This window comes from Ursus arctos, unplaced genomic scaffold (genome assembly GCF_023065955.2).
Source record: "Ursus arctos isolate Adak ecotype North America unplaced genomic scaffold, UrsArc2.0 scaffold_11, whole genome shotgun sequence".
NCBI classification, from domain to species: Eukaryota; Metazoa; Chordata; class Mammalia; order Carnivora; family Ursidae; genus Ursus; species Ursus arctos.
In genome coordinates, this window is record NW_026622775.1 from 69,231,128 (window position 1) to 69,250,896 (window position 19,769).

Below are 19,769 nucleotides of genomic sequence, written 5' to 3' on the forward strand. Positions count from 1 at the left end.
GTGGGATCGAGCCCCGCATTAGGCTCTGCACTCAGCATGGAGTCTGCTTGGGATTCTCTATCTCCCTCTGCCCTTCCCCCTGCTTGTGTGGATGCTCGCTCTCTCTCTCTCTTAAATAAATAAATCTTTTTTAAAAAGACTATAAAAAAGGTGAAATTAACATTAGTAATATGTTTTATTCCTCTCAGTTGGTCCAAAGTAATTACTGATGAGATATTTTACATTCTTTTTCATATTGTCTTTGAAATCAGTGCATATTTTATACTCAGAGCATGTCTCGATTCAGACTAGCCATCTTTCAAATGCTTACCAGGCAGGTGGAGCTCGTGACAACCATTGAACAGTGCAGGTCTAGTCTCTGCTTTTCAAAGAGTTTGATGGTGAAGAGGAAAGAGAAGTAAAGGCATGTTTAAGGGGAGCTGGATCTAGTGAGACTTTTGCTTAGTACAGAATGCATGATTGCTTGTTGACTGTGGGGGCTACAGGACGGTGCTTCTCACAGCTTTGGCAATGAGGAACATTTGGCTTTCTTCTGAGTGCTAAACTCGAAAATCTACACACAATATATCGGACGTAAGCAGTCTTTTGAACGAGAGAAGAAAATGCCCAGGTCCATAAAATCTGACTAATAATTGGTTGAAAATTGCAATATTTCAGTTAAAGAAAAAATAAATGGACCTTGAGGCCATTAAGCTAAGTGAAGTAAGTCAGCCAGAGGAAAACAAATCCTGTGTGATCTCACGGCGGAATTCATTAAGAAAAGAGATCAGATTTGTGGTTACCAGAGGCCAGGGGTGGGGGGAGGAGGGATTAAAGGAAGATGGACTGAGGGTACTAAGAGAAATAAGTACCCAGGATGGAATGTTCAATGTTGATGAGCATAGGGAACACCACTGTATGATGTATTTGAAAGTTGCTAGTGGAGTAAATCCTAAAAGTTCTCATCACAAGGAAAACAGGAACTTTCTGTGACTGTATGAAATGATCGATGTTAACTTATCGTGGTCAACATTTCATAATATATGCATGCCAAGTCATTACTCCATACACCCTAAGCTTTTACAATGCTGCATGTCAATTATAACTCAATAAAACTGGGGAAAAATAAAGAATGGGTTAATCAGAAAGGGTTTTAAAGTCTAGAAGTAAGAGGACAGTCACAGATAGAAACCTCAGCAGCACTTGTCTGGGCAGAGATGAGGAAAGAGGCAACGTTCAATGTCTCATCCTTTGACAGCCTCCCCGGTGCCAGGACACACGGGGGCGTGAGAGCCGACGGCATACTAGGATTTCGTCCTTTGGCTGATGGTTACGTAAAGGCCTGATACTTAGGATGTCAAGAAACGTCTGATTCACCCAAATGTCCTGGTTCTGGCTCTGTGCTCACCCTGTCACCATTTGGGTCACCCTTTGGTTTCCATGAAAATTGCCTGCAGAGAGGGAAGGCGCCAAGGCCCCCGCACATTTATGTCTCACGGCAAATGTATGGGTAACCTGGCATCCTACTTCCACATAGTATTAATCTCATGTGTTTGATAAATACAAACCAGCCGCCTGAGGAATCAGAGTACCCTTGGGGGTCAACAAATGTGGGTTTCTGAGTCTGGAAGTCTGTGTCAGTCGCCACCACGTTACTGAACAGCACCCCGCAGGAAGTGGCTGTGGCTTATTCTCTTGGCTTATCACCTTTGAGGCCCTTCTTAGTGCTAGACACGAGCCGAGTGGTGGGGACATCAAGCCCCTGCTCTCCTGGAGCCTCCGGCGTGGTCACTACTGCAACTTTCAGAGACATGAGAACGACAGCTCTTTCTTACAGCTCTCAAGCCAAAAACCTAATTTTTTAAAAAGATAAACTAAGTGCAGACTGAAGGAAACTTCTCTAGGCCTGTCCTACCACGCCCTCAGGTTTTGCTGACATGAAGTTTGTCTTTCAATGAGTGGTTTCCCGTTATGGGCTCCTTCTTGAAATCTGGCCCTGTTGTCCCTGTGTGCTACCTGGACAGGCGAGCAGGGAAGAGCAGCCAAGGCCATCTGGAGTCAGGGGAGGCCTGCTGGGAGGCAGGTGGGGGGCAATCAGGTGTATGGACACCCAAGAGACAAATCCTCCATAAGGTTCAAGCCATTGCGGAGTACGCAGGGATCCAGCCGGGTCCCGCTCTCTCTCCATTGAACTGTGTTTGGAAGCGTTGGCACAGCTACGAAGTTGTACAAAGGGCCCTTAGTGGGCACTAAGTGGAAGCTGCTAGCCTGTCCGTCACTTGTTCGCATTTCATAGTTAGCCTCCAAGGGGCTCCTCGGGGGACACCTCAGCTGTATTTATCTCCCACGGACTTGCCAGGTCCTTTTTGGTTGATTAGGAGAGGGGTGGGTCGGGCCCTACATCAGAAACCATCTGCTCTCAGGCCAGAGACACGTGTATGAAGCGAGATGTCTCCGAGGGGTGGTGGGTACGCCAAGATAAGCTGGGAGTGACCAGCAAGGCGAGCACACCCATCCCAGAACCCAGGAGAAGAAAGGCTCTTAAAGGTGCCACATGAAGTGTGTCCCGAGCTGCTCTGATTGCTCAAAACATTCAGCTGTATGATTGTGCTTACAGGACACATAGCTAACTGTCATACGTTGTAGCCTTGCCCAGGGACGACTCGTAGCATATGTCCTTTTTATGTTCTCTAGGAGGCAGTTTATAAACGGTAGCTACTCTGCAGAGATCATTAAGAAGCAACATTTCAAGGTGTTGTGGAAACAAAGCAGAGCTGCCTGAGAATTGCTTGATGCTAAAATACAGATTCCCAGGTCCACTCCCAGAGATACCATTCAGGAGGTCTGGGGTCAGACCCAGGAGTCTGCATTTTAGCAACTCTCATCTCTACAGGCCCCGTCTCTCCGGTGCCCTCATTTACACACAGGATGATTTGGACAAGAAATATCAGAGGACCCCACTTGCAGAAAGTCTGTGAAAAGGACCTTGGGCCTGTAAATTGAAGGCTTGGATTTGGGAGTAGCTGTGTGACCTTGGAGAAGTCCCTTCACCTCTCTGTGCCCCCGTTTCTGTCTATAAAAGGAGGGAACTGCTCTTTCAGGCCCTTTCTGGGGCCAATATTCCGGAAGTTTAAGCATTCTCACAATGGCCTTCCAAGGCTGTGGGTGTTCCAAATTTCCTAGAATGGGAACCCACCCTCAGACTGAGCTTTACTCTAAGGAGGACCAGGTAACAAACCACAGAGCTTCGTCCCAACTCCCCACTCGGGATTAGGCCTTTCAGGAGAGACACCAGTGTACTTCCCTCTAACACAGTCCCCTTCCTCCTCACATAATTCTGAGCGCTTCCACAGGCATGATTTATTTTCACCTTACAGAAGGCTAGAATTTAGGTGGGGCAACAGGTGAGGCTCCCCAGTGATGGAAGGAAGACTGAGGCACAGGGAGAGGAAGAAGCCAAGAGACATAGGCAGCCCGTCTACCGCGGACGCCCATGCTTTGTCCTGGGGTCTCCAACTTCACCACACCTTTGGTGCAACAGCATTGACCCTCTGCATGGGGTGGAGATGAGCATCACGGCCCCCGGATGAGACTTCGAAACCGGCCCTTTCCTTTGGGTAGTATTTCTGTGAGTGTCGGTGTCATATACACGTCACAGGAGCGACATGCACGGCCCCGTGGTCTTCAGAGCAAGCACGCTTTCTGAAAGGCATGGGACACTTCCGCCTAGATCAGCTGACCACCACCACGGGTAACAATAATGAGCCATAACTTCCTGCACTCCGAGCGCTGGGATCTAGTTGTGTGTCCCCAGCCCTCTGGGTCACAGCAGCATGAAGAAAAGCCAACAGTGACATAGGAACAAGGAAAGTCCTCTGCTGTGATACTTGAGCATGGAGGCCCTGTTTCATACTCCCTTACCTTCCCACTTCTGATGTGGCCAAGCAGAGGCCTGAGATTACAGGCCTGGCTCTGCATACCCCGCACACTCCTGGTTTTCTCACCTGGACGAGGTGCTTTCTGGCAAAGACTTGCTCTCTCTCGGGGAATTCTTATATAAACCACAAAATCTTGTAGCACATACTGTATGACTCCAGTTTCTGTCTCAGTTTAGGGTTATTCAGACATGTCATCTGTTGGCATCTCTTTTCTGTGGCAGGAACCCTGTGCCGATAGCCAAACCTTTGACCTTGATAGAGATTGTACTAGCGATAAATGACGCCCTTCTTTCCTCTCTACCTGTTCCCCCATCCAGACTTGACGCTGGCACTTCAGAACACCACTGACAACCAGAAGGAAGTAAAAAATAAAGTTTGTGTGTTCTTTTATTTTAGGGAAGCCTCCTAGTGTAAGCCTCTCACGCTTACACCCCTCCAAGAAGTTAACTTCTAAACTCCTGGTGGTTTAGAAGGAAAGAGGTGCTCTAAATAGATAACTGACGGTGTAACTCAGGGAGCCTTGGGAAATGGCAAAGAGGGAAAAGCTGTCACTAGGTGTTCTGTGTTCTGTTTAAAAAGGCAGAGAAGTAGATAAAAAATTCTAGAAATAGTTCTACTCCAAATCACTACAATGAAAAAAAAATATAAAAGACATTAAAAGGACAAGCAAGCCCTCAGCCCTCTGAGAAGACTCATTCCCGGAAAGTAGCTACCTTTAACGTAGTTAAATACTTATTGTCAGTAAGTTGTAAGTCAAATCCTTGGGGTGTGCTGGGTAATAGAACGTTGGTGAGGAGAGGGCAAGAGCCATTTACCTAGAACCTCTTGACCCAGTCTTGGCTAAATGAACCCTGGAATCTTCTTCTATACTTCCAAACTTTGGGGAATTACCTAATTTTGCAATAAAACCTGCCACCCTTCCCAAACTCAGTGCTGTCTGTGTATCTAAGCTGGGGACAGGAGGAGGTTATACTTAAAGGTAGCTTAAAACTAACTTTTTCAGAATTTTTAAAACTTTCATCAATCCTTGAAAAAATAACTGTGTTCAGAGTGCCTGGCTGGCTCGGTCAGTGAAGCGTGCGACTCTTTTTTTTCTTTTTTTTAATATTTTATTTATTTATTTGACGGAGATAGAGACAGCCAGCGAGAGAGGGAACACAAGCAGGGGGAGTGGGAGAGGAAGAAGCAAGCTCATAGCAGAAGAGCCTGATGTGGGGCTCGATCCCATAATGCCGGGATCACGCCCTGAGCCGAAGGCAGACGCTTAACCGCTGTGCCACCCAGGCGCCCCGAAGCGTGCGACTCTTGATCTTGAGGTCATGAGTTCGAGCCCCACATTGGGTGTAGAGATTGCTTTAAAAAAATTTTTTTTTCTTAATTATAAAAAGAAAAAATGACCACAAATGTGATGGACCAACATTGTGGAAATTTTAGAAAATGTAGATAAGAAAAAAAAAAAAAAAACAAAGTAAAAACCACTTATAATTGCATTCTAAGAGTTAGGACTGCAAACATGTATCCTTCCAATCTTTTATCTTTTATTTTTAATTGAACAAGAGATACATAAATACATGCACCTTTTAAAGAAAATCAGAACACCGTATATAAAACCAAACTATCCACTGACCGCCTCGCATAATCCCACGCCCTTCCCTCTATCCAAATGACCAGCCGCTTTTGGGAGTTTGGTGTGTTTCCTTCCAGAGTTTTTTAATTATATAGAACACATTTTGTGGGTTGTATTTACATAAGAAGCATCATACTATAAGTGTGGTTTTGCAACTTAGCTATGTTTTGGAAATCTAATCACGTTAATATACAGACCAAACTAATTTCTTTCAACTGCTGAGTAGTATACCATTATAAGAATATACCACATCTTATTTGTCCTCTCCACTTTTAGGGGACACTTAGGATTGTTAACAATTTTTCTACTTCAGACAATGTTGCAGTAAATATCTTATGTATATTTTTGCGCTGCTCTCTATTTTAAATTTCTACAAGAGGAAACTGTGGGTCTCAAGTTGTGTCCCCGGTGCCTTTAAAGTTGCTATGCTGAACCTTCTTGCTTCCCGGCAGTCTCCATGACCTTTTACCTTCCAGACCTTTCAATGTGGCCAGTGTAGTAAGTGTAAACTGCCATCTCCTCATTATCTTTTTTTAAAGATTTTATTTATTTGACAAGAGAGAGGCAGCGAGAGAGGGAACACAAGCAGGGGGAGTGGGAGAGGGAGAAGCAGGCTTCCCACTGAGCAGGGAGCCCGATGTGGGGCTCGATCCCAGAATGCTGGGATCATGACCTGAGCCGAAGGCAGACGCTTAACAACTGAGCCACCCAGGGGCCCCCATTCTTTTAACTAGTATTTTCCTGGTGAAAACTGTTTGAGGGTCTTCCTATAGGTTTGCGGCCATTCGTATTTCCCCTTCTGTGAAATGTGTATTCATATCCTTTGCTCATTTTTGTAAAGGATGGGCTTTTACATATATATGTATTACACTCATTCTTTGTTACATGTGTTGCAAAATTTGCTCAGTCTCTGGTTACCTTTAGTATTGTTTGGGGTATCTTTGGCTATGTAGTTGAGCTTTGAATGACTCAGGGCTTAGGAGCGTGGCCCTCCCCCATCCCCAGTGGGAAATCTGCATATAATCTAAATTCCCCCAAACCTAACTATAATAACCTGTGGTTGACCGGAAGTCTTACTGATAACATAAACAGTCAATTAACACATATTTTATATGTTATATTGTTACATACTGTATTCTTAGAATGAAGTAAACTAGAGAAAACAAAGAAAAGTTTAAGAAAATCACAAGAAAAAGAAAATACACTTACACTGTACCTTAAGACATCCACATATACCGGGACCTGTGCAGTTCACACCCGTGTTGTTCAAGGGTCAACTGGACAGCTCTTTTTCTTATTTACAATTTAGATAACATTTATTCATGAACTTAATTTACATTGTTTGGACTTTTACTGTTCAAGTTTTACGTTCCATGACGTACTCAAGGTCTCCCTTTCCCTGGGATCATAATGATATTCCCCACACTTTTTTCCCCTAATACTTTAAAATTTTTGTTTTGAGGATTTAGGTTTTTAATTCATCTAGAGTATAATTCTGTGTATCATATAAGGTAGAGACTTGCTTTCATTTATTTGGTCTACATATATATACTGATTCTCTCGGGGTGACTGGGTGGCTCAGTTGGTTAATTATCCAACTCAATTTTGGCTCAGGCCATCATCTCAGGTCGTGAGATCAAGCCCCAAGCAGGCTCAGCATGGAGCCTGCTTGTCCCTCTCCCTCTGCTCCTCCCCCTGCTCTCTCTCTCAAATAAATAAATAAAATCTGAAAAAAACAATAAAATAAAATAAATACTGATTCTCTCAATACCATTTATTAAATAGTCCATTCTCCCCCACCGATTTGAAATGCACCATATATCAGCTTTCTAGTATTATTCCTGGATTCTTCTCAAAATCATGTTTTATTGACCTCATTCTATTCTAGTCTTACCAAAAAATTGACACCAATTTACTTACTCTGCAGTGTGTGTGTGTGTTTGTTTTATGCCTTGCTTTTTTTTTCACAACCTACTTTTGTTTTACAACTTGCTATTTTTGCTGAAAAAATTGCAACAGGAGAATGGATAAGTTCTGATAATCACACAGTGGAATACTATATAGCAATTCATAGAAACTAAAGCCATACATCTCAACCTGGATACATTTCCTCAATATGACGTTGAATAAAAAAAATTTAAAATTAAAAAAAAAAAAGCAAAAAAGTTTCCATACAGGGAAACCTGGGTGGCTTAGTCAGTTAAGCATCTGCCTTCAGCTCCCATCATGATCCCAGGGTCCTGGGATCCAGCCCCACATCAGGATCCCTGCTCAGCTGGGAGTCTGCTTCTCCCTCTGCCTGCCACCCCCTCTCCCCGACCCCCCCACTTGTGCATGCACTCTCTCTATTCTGAAAAATAAATAAAATATTTTTAAAAAGTTTCCATACAAATATCATGGAGAATATCATTTAGAAAAAGCTTAAAAATACATAAAACAACACTTACTATAGTTTAGGAATATGTATGTAGCAAAAACAAAAAGGAAATTCATGAGAATGATAGCAACCGAAATCAAGATTAAAGGTGGGTCTACCATGAAGCTTATGAAGCTTAAGACCCCACTCACATGGACCCCTGGTGAGGTCCCATACTGAAAATTTATTTCATAATTTTGTACTTTTCTTTTTCTTAAAGACGCTGTCCTTTCCCAGATTGTATTAGCTTTAAGCCTATCCATGGAGTAGGGTAGGGAAAGGAGAGGGGGGAGGAGGCGGGGCGGAGGGAACAGGAAACAAAGGGTCTCTCCCAAAAGACCACTGGCTCTTCAGTGCCTGCCCTGCCACCACTGGCTGGCTTTGGGGCGCTTGGGCCTGGCTGGGGCAGCAACTGGACTGGACTTGATCTTCGGTTCAACGCCTTGCAGGGCTCCAGGCAGGGAGGAGACCTGCGGAAGCCGCTGGACAGTGGGCAGTTCCCGGGAGCGCTGCCTGCTGCTCGTGGCAGGGATCAGTCCGTTTTTCCAGGGACAAGTTCTCCAGGCCAGAGGCTGAGTGCTTTGGGGTTGTGTCCTGGAGGACAGTTTGCAATACCAAAGCACCCTAGAACCGCAATTCTACTCCAGTTCTTTAAGCTTCCAGACGAAATCTTGCTTCTTTTACTAGAAGTTTATACCATTTTAGAAAACAAACCAACTGGAACGAAATAAATGGCAGTCCTCTCACCAATGGAGATCTACCCTGAACATCTTCCCATGTGGGGAAGGGTTCTTCCATAATATCTTTCGTGGCTATGTAGGAAATGTCAAAACCGACTTAACCGATCACCTGTTGTTAGATGTTTAGATTGCTCTCTGCTCAACGCCAAAACAAACATTCCTACAGCTTACCCCTGGCCTACGGCCTTAATTATGTCTTAAGAAAAAGATTCCCGTAAGTGGACTCCCTCGGCCAAAGAGTCTGATTATTTTCAGGGTTTCGAGATATATTACCAGATAGACCTCCAAAAAGCTTGCATCGATTCACCCACACATCAGTATAGGAGAGACTCCTTCGCAAACTGAAACCAACACTGAATATTTACGTTAAAAATATTGTTGTTCATTGGGCAGACAAGAAATGGAATCTCATAGCTTTAATTTGCCATCGGTCACAAGGCTCAGTTGGCTTATGGCTGTCACACACTGTTTCTTCTGGGTTGATTTACTATTCATGTGCCTTGTTCTGTCCTCTGTTGAGATATTCCCCTTTTCCTTACTGATTACTGAGAACTTCTTATTTATTATGATATTAACTCCTTTTCATGTATGTTGCTAACACTTTCCTTTTTGCTCTGTCATTTGCCTTTATCTTTTATTTTTTGTGTTTTTTGACAGATATTTTTTAGTTAAACACATTAATGTTTTACTTCAGATTCGTTGATTTTTAAAAATCTTTTCCCCCCAAATTATGTAAATATCCACCTATATTCTCCCCCAATTCTTCCCTGGCTTTATTTTTGGAATTTTTTCTAGTCTGAAGGCTGAGGTGGGACTCCCTTTTTACCCCAAAGAGTTAATCATTTCATTAATAAGTCATCTTTTTCTTCCTGATTTTAAATGGGATTTTAATAATAGACTGAATTGAGTCTGTTTCCAGACTTTCTTCTGTTTTAATTGATGTGTACGTTTTTGCCAGCATTATGTTAATTATTGTAATTACGGTATATGTCATTTCTAGTATTATGGAAACTCCTCATTTCTTTCTTTTCTTTGTTTCAACATTAGTTCGGTTACACTTGCATGTACATTGCTCCAGAATTACTCTGGCAATTCTGCTTCTTTCCCCTTTACTTGTAATATAAAGAATGCTAATGATTTTTCTTAAACTCAGTCAAGGTCATAACCAGAAGATGTGGGTGGAAAAGAGAGGGAACATTTAAAGAGACACTTACGAGTCTAGGTGAGACATGAAAGATTTTTTTTTGCTCTTAAACTCCAACATGTCCCAGAGCCCTACCACTCATGGCATAAATGAAAACCTTCTGTGCAAAAGGGAGCCAAAAAGAAACTATGATGACATAGGGGTAGAAGTAAAAGCAAGGAAACAGGATCTGAAATTAAGAGGAACACAAAGGCCCATCAAACCAAAATGCTGAAAGTAACCTAAAAAAAAATGATCCACGGTTTCCATTTGTTCCCCTTCTTTCATTTTTCATTTTGGGAAAAGAAAAAAAAAAGTCTAGATGTTTCTACGAAGCTACAGTAAATGTTTCATATATCCCCTTATCGAATTTATGAAGTATAGAACTTGCATTTCAGACAGCGATGGAATAACAGCATCTTTGAGTGAACGTCCTGCCCACAGCCAGCGTTCCCCTGAAGCACCTGCCAGGAGTGGCCAGCCAGCCTCCACTTGGCTACTGCCTAACCACGCCCTGACTCACTGCCTCAATGAGCTCTTTCCATGTTTAAAAAGCCTAACATTAGGGGCGCCTGGGTGGCTCAGTTGTTAAGCATCCGCCTTCAGCTCAGGGCGTGGTCCCAGCATTCTGGGATCGAGCCCCACATCAGGCTCCTACGCTGGGAGCCTGCTTCTTCCTCTCCCACTCCCCCTGCTTGTGTTCCCTCTCTCGCTGGCTGTCTCTCTCTCTCTGTCAAATAAATAAATAAAATCTTAAAAAAAAAAAAAAAAAGCCTAACATTAGAAGGTTCTTGCTGCTATGAAGTCAAAGCCTGTCTCCCGGTATTCCCTCCCCCTTTGCCCCTGGTTCTGCCTTTTCAAGCCAACAGAGGCCTCACTGCTTTCAAGGTGATTCTCGTGTCTCTTCTGTTTTCTTTCCCAGCCTGGTCCTTCCGGATTCCTGAAATTAGTGCTTTTAGGACGTGGTTCTAGATCTCTCGACATCTTCGTCTCTCCTCTGGAAATGCTGTAAAATAGCCAGCATTTCTTTCAAAGGTGAAATGTAGAAGCTACCAACATTCTGCAGACTCCCTCTGACCTCTGCCGAAATTGGGAGTAGCTCATTCCTTACTTGGCTTTTTATTTTAAAATGAATGCACCTGAGTTTACATTCATGCCCAAGATAACAGACTCGGGCTTTAGCTCTTTGGCCTTGTCATCAAGAAAATAGCTGAAGCCCTTTTCACATCAGAGGGTGAACCAATCTCACAGGGGCAGATGACCTCCCAACAGACTTCGGTAAAATGTAGGAAAGCCAAGAATAAGGCAAGGAAAGGCCTTGCTGTGGAAAAACTGAAAAGTCCAGGTGGTGAAACTGTGGGTGCTGTGAACGCTTCCGAGCCCAGGGGAGATGGGAGCCTGCCCACCCATGACGACACCCCCAGGTGAGTCACCGGTAGGATGCCTTATTCCAGGCACCCGCCTCTGCACAGGCAGACCGAGGATTAGATGAATGAGCTTTTGCCACATCTCAGCCTCGCTCCCTGTTTCTCAGGACCGGTTGGGAGCAGGGAGGGCTTACATTTCCATTTTGTCCACGCCAGGGTGTGTGCCTGACCATACGACATGGAAATGAACACTCAGGACCCCGGTTACTGCGTCTAGTCCCCTCGGGGTCCTGGGAAGCTTCAGTCGGCTCTCCTGGCAGCTTCTCACTAATCGCCCTCCCGCTGGCCTTTCCAGGCCATGCCATCAGCACCCCAGGGGCTCGCAGGCGTGGGCAGGAGGCTGGTGACTCTGCCATTGAGCTGTGCCCTGCGCGGGGGCGGGGGTGGTGGTAATACCACACCAGCGGGGGCAGATCAAGGAACTGGGGGCCACTCTAGCCGCAGCGATTGTCCCTCTGCTGTTGCCTCCAGATGGGAAAAATCAAATATTCACAAATGGGCCCTGCCTGAAATCCAGAAGGAGGTATAATTACAGAGCTACGGATCTGTGTTTTCTGCTACCCTAAATCCTGGCACAGACCGTAGTGAGTAAGTCAGGAACTAAACTCTGGCTTTCAGGGGAGGGAGGAGGCCGGACTGGGAGCGTGGGGGAGGGAGGAAGCTCACTGAGCTGCTATTGGTAGCAGATGAGCATGTGACCCCAGGAGTGCTAGGATCCTTCCCAGCGCACAGAAGTTTCTCCAACTAGTTCACTGTCAGTGGGCCTGGCCTACCTCACCTGTTTGGGGCTTTCTTTGCTGATTAATCTGTCTCTTATAATGTGAAATCCATTTGGGAGTAGATTACGTATATCCTCTTACACTGCTATTCTTCCTGGCAAATGACGTCACTGAGGAAATACAAAGCAGCCTGGTGTGTCTTAACTTTTGCCACCACAGAAGGCAGAGAGAAGGTGTTGAAGGAGAGGTGTTTTCTCTCTCTTAGGTTCAGCCAGCTGGAAAGCAGGTCTCCCGTTGCAAAGTGTCCAGAGGAGCCCAGGGCCAGTGGTTATAAAATAGAGGGGGAAGAAAAAAAGTGGGCGCATCCCGCTTGCCCCCTCTGCCCCAGGCTTGGCCCTGAGCCCCAGGCCGCTAAGATGTGAAGAGAGTAACTGGAGACAAAGAGCCCCCTCCATGCTCCCCATTCCATGTACCCCCTTCCTCCCTCCCTGGAGAACTCTAGCCCTGGGCACTTGTCCTCCTCCCGTACCCACTTAGCTTCCTATAAGGTTTTTGGGGGTATTTGCTGAACTGTTCACTTGTATTGTTAACTTTTCATTCATATATCATGTCTCCCAAACTCAGCTGTGCTCCTCACAGCTCATCTCTGGGCTGGAGATGAAAAATAACACCTCTTGAATGAATGAAGAAACTTATACTGCTCACTCCCCTGGTTCACAAGGGCAAGTGGGCCCTTAGGGGATGTTTCCTCAGCCTGGTCAACAACTGGGGAAGCTGTTCAGAAAGCTACACTAAAGAGCTGAGTTTATCTTTATGTTCTACTCTGAATCTTTACACTCTGGTTTGCAATATCCCTGCAAAGGTCACTCGTGAATGGTCCAATGATTCGAGATTTTTTTTAAAAAATCTTATTGCATGGCAAACTGCAAGCCAAAACGAGAGAAGAGAGAGTTCCCACAGTCCACCTCTCAGCTTTAACAAATTCAACTCATGACTGATTGCATATCACTTATATTCTGTCCATTCATTACGCACCCAGCCCAATCAGGATTATACACAAAACACATCGAACAAACAAAACACACTCCGTCCTTTTGTTCCTAAGTATACAGTGCGTATCTCTAAAAGATAACTTTTGGTTTAAATAATCACTTCTGTGCTATCATCAAAGTGCTCTGACCTTTGAGGCAGAGGCTGAAGGCTGATGAGCCCCTTATGATAAGCCTCTCTCCGGCCTCTATTACTATCACACAGAATGCCATGGGCGCACCAAAATCTCCCTTTACGTCCACCCTGCCGCTCCCCGTCTTTTCCTGGTCACCTGCTGCTTTAGGTTTACGCATGTAGCCTTGGAAGCAAACCTGGCTTAGAATCCCAGCTCCACCATTTCCTAGCTCTGTGACCTTTGACAAAATACTTAACGTTTCTGTGCCTCAACTTCCTCATCTAAAAGCTAAGTCAATTAATAGTACTTAGCTCACAGAGCCGTAAGGATTAAATATATTAAAAATAATGTGAAGCTGGGGTGCCTGGGTGGCTCGGTCGGTTAAGCATCTGCCTTACACTCAGGTCATGATCCCACAGCCCTGGGATAGAGCCCCACATCATGGGGCTCCCTGCTCAGCGGGGAGTCTGCTTCTCTCTCCCCCTTTGCCCCTCCCCCCCATGTGCTCTCGCATGTTCTCTCTCTCTCTCTCCCTCCCTCTTTCTCTCAAATAAATAAATAAATAAAATCTTCAAAAAAGTAAAAAAAAAAATACCGTGAAGCTCTTGGAACAGTACCTGGCACATAGAAATTACCGTGTGTTTGCTCTTACTATTTATTCTTTGCTTAGAACATGCACCATTTCCACCAACACCACTGACTCCCTGAATTCACTGACTACAGCAATAACCTGTCACATCTGTGTAGCGACAAATGTATTTCTCGGAGCATTTTCATACATTCTATCAGGTACAAACTTGCCATAATCTATGATGGCGCTGGGAATTTGGAGGTGTTAATGCAGAACAGGGGAGTGCAAAAATTCAGCTACAGTTAGCCCCGTTCCTGATGAGAAGTTAGAACCAAAACAAAGGGCTACCAATAGAAAATTGGTTAAATAAAATATAGCATATTTGCTATGTTCTATCATCATAAATGAAAAAGAGCATTTAAAGACATAAAAATTATTCATGCTGAATAAAGTGGAAAAAGAAAGTTACAGGGGCGCCTGGGTGGCTCAGTCGTTAAGCGTCTGCCTTTGGCCCAGGGCGTGATCCCAATGTTCTGGGATCGAGCCCCGCATCGGGCTCCCTGCTTTGCTGAGAGCCTGCTTCTTCCTCTCCCACTCCCCCTGCTTGTGTTCCCTCTCTCCCTGGCTGTCTCTCTCTCTGTCAAATAAATAAACAAAATCTTAAAAAAAAAAAAAAGAAAGTTACAAAAAAGGCATGTAAAGTATGAATCTACCGTGCTTTTTCCCCTTTCGGTATGTTATGCTTGTTAAAAAGACTGAAAAGATACACATCAACATATTAACATTATTTCTCAGTGGAGCAACAAAAAGTCACTTTCCTTGTGCTTGAAATTTCTTTTTCTTAATAAACAGATTTTTTAAAAATATTTTATTTATTTATTTGAGAGAGAGAGAGAGAACGAGCAGGTGGGAGGAACAGAGGGAGAGGGAGAAGCAGGCTCCCCAGCTGAACGGGGAGCCCGACACGGGCCTCGATCCCAGGCCTATGGGATCATGACCTGAGCCACCCAGGCACCCCTAATAAACAGATTAACATTGTTTATTATATTGGTAGCATTCACATTGCTTCATGGCATAGATTAATAATAATAGGTTGTGTTTGAAATTTCTGAATGCGACATAATGAATACCTATTACATTTACAATAAGGAAAGGTTACTGTTTAAAAACAAGATACAGAATTGTATATGCAACGTGCTTCAGTTACATAAAAGATATATGAAAACAGCAAGATGTTAATGGGAGACTTGTGGGTAATTTTTTCTTTGTATTTTTCAGGTTTTTCCAAAGTTTTTATTCTGAGAGCACAATGTTTTTTTAGGTAGATGGTTCAGATAGGGAAACTGAGGCACCGTAGGTGGGCAGGAAGGCTCTCTGGCTCCAAACCGGAGCAGTTGTGTTCAGTCCTCCCCACGGAAGCCCCCTTTTCGGTCCATTCCTGATGTGTGACTTCAGGTCGAGGCTATGACTGTCACAGAAGGATTGACTCGGCAGAAACGGGCTGCAGGGCCGTGTGTGTTTGGGGTGAGGGTGGGGATGCATCTGGGGTGCATCAGCCCGACCCTCTGTAGGGGCAGGAAGCCAGCCCTCAGCGGCGCCACACCGCAGCTGTGCCTCTCCAGATTCCGCGGCAGCAGCCATCTCCCCGCTGCAGACGCCAGGTGTTAGGGAGGAGTGAGCCCTGCCGGCAGATGTGTTCGTCCCTGATAGCAGCCCACCCAGTCCAAACATTTTGGGTGTGTGTCTAGGACAAAATAAAATAGGAATAAAAACAAGTAGAGGTGGGGGAAGAAGAAGAAATGGGAGAACAAGAGAAAAGTATTTTCTTGATAAAGCAGTTGGATCTGTTAGCAGGTAGAAGGGAGGGTGGGGTGGCCCAATGGGCGGAGCTGTGGGTTAGGAGTCATGGACCAAGGGCTCTGTTGCACCCACTGCCCACAGCTGTGTGATCCAAAGCATGCCCCTTCCTGGGGCAGTGCCTCTTCTACAAGAGGCAAATGTCACTAAAGGGTAAGACGGGTTCCTGGCTCCTGGAAGGGGAGCTGCGAGTGCACGTTTGCCCCAATACTCACAGGGAGGGTGGTCCGTTCACAGCCTTCCCGCACACACTTGTTTGGATTTGACCAGCAGAGCAGCTTGCGAGGAAATAGCCCCATCTCGGCGATACCACACTGGGAGGCTCGGGCTTGGGCTGGCAGTCCCCCCTCACCCCAGCCTGGCCCCACCAGGTGTATGAGACAGTGGCAGGCCTGGACCATCTTCAGGACTGTGGGCTCTGAGTGGCTCAGTAGCCCATGGCAGCCCTCCAGCAGGCCCCCACTGCCCAAGAGTACATTCACCTCTTTGTCCATTGGCCTCAGAGTAGAGTAGTCTTTGGGGATTTGTTCCCCCGGGTGGATGGAAGCAAAGAAAGTAGCAATGGTCTGTTATTGAAATGTCATGTACAGTTCTGGCAGTTCTAGAGATGCCCCCAGTTACTTACCTGTCCTTGGACGAGGGGACACTCTAGCAGGGATTTCAAGGCAAGAACAGATGGAAGAGAGAAACACTGGAAATTCGGAGAGTAGGAAAGAATCATTCTTCCTTACTCTCTAGCTTCCTAAGTTTTCCTTTAAAATCCCACCAAACCCTCCTGCTGGCATCCGTCCGGCTTGGCAACTCGATTCAGGTTCTAGCGCTGGGCAAGAGGTGGAGGAGGCCACAACAGAAGAATGAGACTTGGTCCTGGTGACTTCATTCCAGAGGGGGTGACAAAAGCCACAAGCAACAGCAGTGGGCTGTTTAGAAATCTATCTGACAGTGTTTATGTATGTCCTACCCCGAGGATAATGTAGAGGAGAGAAGATATTTACTGGGACCCAAAATTTACTTCCATAGCACGCAAGCTGTTCCTGGCAGGGTCCACCTGCAGACCTCAGATAAAGCCCACGAGTCCGCCTCTCACGGGCTGGCTGTACTGACCCTTAATTGACCACTATTTCGCTCTCTCTTTGAAAGGTAGAGTTTGAGCCTCACATCTTCTCCTCAGTGACGTCTCCAGCTGCTCTTGCAATCCCAAGTCAGTGTCATTCAAATAACACTAGTTCATGAACAATTTATAGTATGTGTTTCCTATTTACGTTTCTATTGTCGCTCCAGAGGGGGAAGCAGGTGACACTGCTGTGAGCCCCGCCGCCGTGGTGCTTACACAAGGCCGACAGTTCTGTCACCAGGAAAGTCATGGCAGACACCGTTGGAAGTATCTGGTGCTTGTCCCTGTTCTGCTGTTTAACCCACTACGAGTGAACCCCAGCGTGCATCTGCCCAGCTGCTTCGAAAAGCAGGGGGATCAATACCTAACGATAACCACCATGACTCACACCGTAGCCACGCCAGTTAGGTGTCTGAATTCTACTGTTCAAACCCAAGCTCGCAGCCAAAGTGTTACAATCAGATCTGTCATTACTACAAACAGTCATCTGTATAGTCAGTGGTAATTCCACAAGCTATGTGTGATAAGCATCATCTTTGTGAATAACGATTACACAAAAACACAAGGACATCCACAAGTGTAAGGCTGAGATCCACAGGCCAGCTCCTTCTAGGAGAAGAGTAATAAGCAAACTGAATTTTCTTTATATTTACCCACTGGTTCCAAAGCTAATGGTTAATATGTTTGCCTTGTTAAAAGATTTAGAATCATAAGCTATTTATATCACGCCTATGATGCTGATAAATTACATTGTCTACCAAAAAGATGCATCTTTCTATTAGACACCTCTATTTCAGACAGAAATATGTAACTGAACAAAAAATTGTTCACCAGAATGGAAGTGAACACAAAGGCAAGGGCAATTAACTTGCTAATTCTTTCCTCCCAGCTAAGTGTATTAGTCTCTGTGTCCTGTGTACTTAGTATATTTCCTTCCTGGATACACTGAGGGGAGGTCAGTCTGAATTACAAGTCTGATACAGAGATTTTAAAACTCACTTTCAAATACATAAACGAAAGTTCCATACCGCCACTATAAAATTAGGCCTTGTCAAGTCTGGTCCGGTACAGTTTTGGCTTTAACCACTATTTTAAAACGATGTTTAATTCAAATATCCAGGAGCCAGCCAAGAGACGCAGGCTTCTGCATACAATGAATTACTATAGATCGCTTGCATAAAAAAAGGACATTTTCAAAGGCTTTAGCTGATTTCTCTTAAGTAGGTAAATAGTACTTGTATCAGTTTCCTCTGGCCACTAGAACAAATGACCGCAAACCTGCAGCTTAAAACAACAGACACTTATTGTCTTCCTGGCGTTCTGGAGGCCAGAAGTCTGAAATCGATTTCACTGGACAAGGTGCCACCCTGGAGGGGTCCTTCCGGAGGCTTTCGGGGTGGTGTGTCCTTGCTTTTTCTAGCTTCTGCAGGGGGCCTGCGTTCCTTGGTCTCCTGACCCCTTCCTCCCACTCCACCTTCTTGCCTCCATCCTCACCTCTCCTCCTTCCTCCTCTACCTTCTTGCCTCCCCCTTTAAGGACCTTGTGATTACAGGGGCCCAGCTGGAGAACCCAGGCGAATCTCCCCACCTCAGTGTCCTTCATTCATCACACCTGCCAGTCCCTGTCACCCTATGAAGTCCTAGAGATTAGGACCTGGATAGTTGGGGGGAGGGTTGTTTACGCTGCATTTACAGTGAGATGGACCCATGCCCTGGAGGGGACGATGGTGCTAGATGGTCAGTGAGAAAACCTGAGTTTCAGTGTCACTCTGCCACCTCCATGGAAGGGTCTGCTTTGAAATCCTGGATCTGACTTATTAACCGAGTGACTTTGAGCAAGCTGTGTAACCCAGCTGGGGAGGAAGCACAGCTCCCAGGCAGGGCTGTTTCCGAGAAGAAATGAGCCACCGTATGTAAAGTACCTGGCAGAGCAGTGTTTAGGAAATAGTTTTAAACCCATTTGCCCTTCTTACCCACCCCCTCAGGGATGAAATGATGCCTCTGATTTTTTTTAATTTCTAAAAATTAAAAGCATCTCACAAATGTAGATTCATGTGACTATAATGGACAGTAGTTAGGCCTACCCTCTGGTCATTTTTCTCTGAGAGCCCAGCTGAGTGCAGAGAAAGCAGTGGCTCTCCGTAGCATTAGCTGGAGGAGTAACTGAGGTCCACATATAAAAGAGCTTTGGGTATAAAGGGAGCAAAGATAGGGTACCCGGGTGGCTGAGTCGGTTAAGTGTCTGACTCTTGATTTCGGCTCAGGGTCATGGGATCAAGCCCCAAGTCAGGGCTGAGTCAGCTGGAGATGCCCCCTCTCCCTCTCCTTCTGAGAGCGCGTACGCTCTCTCTCAAATAAATAAAATCTTTAAAAAAAATAAAAAAGCAAAGGGATGAACAAGAAGGAGAGAAAAGAAATATAAGAGAATGTGGGCTCACAGGCTTTCAGATCGGAAGGACCATTTGCGCTCACCTCACCCTGGATGTCATGCAGGATGATTTAAACAAATCAGCTCCTTGAATTTCTGTGTCCCCACTTGTAAAATGGACCTTATGTAGAATATCCCACCTCGCTCTAATTACATACAATAACAATTTACATACAAATCAAGAGAACGTGTGTGCAGTGTCATGTAAATGGTATTTTGCTCCACAAATCTAACATCATAAGCCATTGTTACAAGACAGGGTCAGGAGGGGCAATGACTGTCACCCACCTTCAAAATGTGCCTTCCGTATTAGCATGGGCAAAACAGGCAACACCACTAAGAAAAAACTTTGCAACAAAATACATCACCAAGCCACTCATTCCCTTCCTCCAGAACCAATGCCAACACTTCCTTTTTTTTTTTTTATGTTCAGTTAGCCAACGTATAGTACATCATTAGTTGTTTTGTTTTTTTTTTTTTTTGACAGAGAGAGACAGCCAGCGAGAGAGGGAACACAAGCAGGGGGAGTGGGAGAGGAAGAAGCAGGCTCCCAGCAGAGGAGCCTGATGTGGGGCTCAATCCCAGTATGCTGGGATCACGCCCTGA